Here is a 2,518-nt window from a genome sequence, read left to right on the forward strand (position 1 = left end):
AAATGCTAGATATTGTTGGAGAAAAAGGAAAGCGGAAGCAGGATGCCTTTAAAGAGAAGATGCGCTTGTATGTGGGAGTCAGTTTATATGCTCCATTGGTGTATTGGCTATTGACTGGTAGATAAATTTTTGTAGTAAATTAAATTAGGTGGTTTAAAATAGGTGGTTTATGAAATGCAAACTGTATAAAAGCTAATAGCCTTTACATGCCAATGTAAGGTTGTTATTATTCCGTGGTACCATAACATTGGTTCTTCAGTTATTTGTCAATCTCTCCATCATTTAAGAAAACAGCATGTTCATCTTAAATGCCTTGGAATTGCAGAGCATTAGCTCGAGGGCCGGGTTTTTTGATTAGACTGAGAAATACAAAGACCTGAAAAGGAAATCAATAGTACAACACTATTATTCGTCCTTTAAACACTAGGCCAAAGCCAGCAGCTAGTCTAAGCCAGGAAGTGAACGTTGTTTAGTCATCAAATCCTGTAAAATACAGCTGCTGCCTGATTAAAAGACTTGGCTTTAATACCGCCCAGTATGGAATTTTTTTTTCTCAACAGTAGTGCACATGCACACATATTCTGAACCACATGATTAGATTATATCCAGAGCAGTATTTTCATTTTTAGTTTTGTGGTATAGTAGCCACACTGCTGCAAGGAGAGCGAGACATACATCAATATTTTATAAGCTTCTGGGCTGCGTTGTTATCTTGATTCAGAGGATTGCAATGCGAATAGGACTTCAAACTGCATGAGCATTCTATTCTCATAAGCCGTTGCTGAAAGCATGGGCTCATTAAATGCACGCTTTATTTAGCACTGTCTGCTTCACACATAGCATTGATAAATGGTCTGAAGCTTGCAAATACCACTCTGGACATACAGTTAAATATGATGCACTCTCTTCAAATATGGGTTGTTGTTTTTTTAAATCATGATTTTTCATGCTCATTAATAATCCATAAAAAAGATGGCCTGTCCACGTCTGTCCCCTGTGAGTGCTGGTGAAAAGTAACTTCCATGCTTAATTCACACACTCTATTTAACCTTTGCTGCTCTGTGAAGTAGTCTGTGTGTGTATGTGTATCGCTATCGTTGTGCTCCTGATGCACCAGCAGACATGTCAGAGATTTGTTTGGATCCACACAGGGAGTGCAACATTACTCTTTGGCCTGTGGCTGCAGCATCATTTGACTTCTCTGGCAGTTCTGACATAATATATTTTGAGGAAAAATCTCAAGGCTGGTTGGTAAATAAGTCAAGCCTTTTCCATTTATGATGAAAATTTGACAGATTTTAACTCTCCGGGGCTGCCTGCCATAAATAATTCCTTAGTATCAGCGAGGAAGAGAAATGCTATTGTGCCACCATGTGGACAGTAATCTACACCACATTCATGTAAGAATGGAAAATGTATGTTTGTTTCACTTCATGTATGAGTGTAAACTGATTTTCCAAACAATTCTTCAGGAATTATTCTGCTCTTTAAATTCATTCATTTACTTTAATGTGCAACATTCCCACCGAAGTGAAAGCATTTATTTTGTATTTTATTTTTCAGGCTAGATTTTGAAATATGTGTCTAGAATACAAAGTAATAGTATGCTTACCTGAAGTCTTTAGATGACATACAGGGTGCTCGATCTCAAAAAGGAAAAAAAAATATGTAAAGTTGTTTGTTAAAGACCAAAAAAAAAAATGCTGAATTTCATCAGTAAGCCATCAATATGTAATTTAAGACTAATGACAATAGCCTATAAGTGTGGGAGTACCATGGACATAATTTCGACATGGGGAATTCTCATCTGAGAAAACAGATAAAGATAAAAAAATGTTGTGATTATTAAAGGCAATCAGCCCTCACTAATATATCTCTGAGGTTCTTGGTGTGTTTGTTTTCACTGGGAGGATGTTTAAATTTAAAAATGGGAACCAAATTTGTAAAATCAGGACTGGACATTATATAGGTTCCCTTAAATTCAAAGATATAGAAATGATTCCTCCCTCTAAAAGAAACGGCAATGAGTGTTATTCCACTGCTGTTTAAAATCAATCAATCAATCAATCAATTAAAAGGATTTAATACTCATCAGACTGCCAGGCCAGGCCAGGTCAGGATGTTATGTCTAGGTGGGACGTTGTGATATGGAGAAATATCAATTCAGTTTTATCCAGAATAATATGATATATATAAACACAATATGCTTTAAAACACCTGTAACTTTACTTTGCAGCCTCACAGATTTCCTGAATCTTGGAAAATCATATCAAATTCCAGTTTCATCAAACCTGGATGAATAGTTTAGTATGACGTATGAATTTCAGCACCTACCCCTATTTGGGCTATTTTCGCCTAATGTCAGGCGTCAAAATGTATTTTAGATCATTTAGAGCTGATCTAGCAGCATATCATGGAAACTAGAGTAAACCACCAATTTTAAGCATCATTATATGTTTCAGTGACCCAGATTTAGTTTGACTACAATTATTTTTAAAGCATTCTGGCTAAAGTAGTA

The sequence above is a fragment of the Pelmatolapia mariae genome, linkage group LG14 (assembly GCF_036321145.2).
Source record: "Pelmatolapia mariae isolate MD_Pm_ZW linkage group LG14, Pm_UMD_F_2, whole genome shotgun sequence".
Taxonomy (NCBI): Eukaryota; Metazoa; Chordata; class Actinopteri; order Cichliformes; family Cichlidae; genus Pelmatolapia; species Pelmatolapia mariae.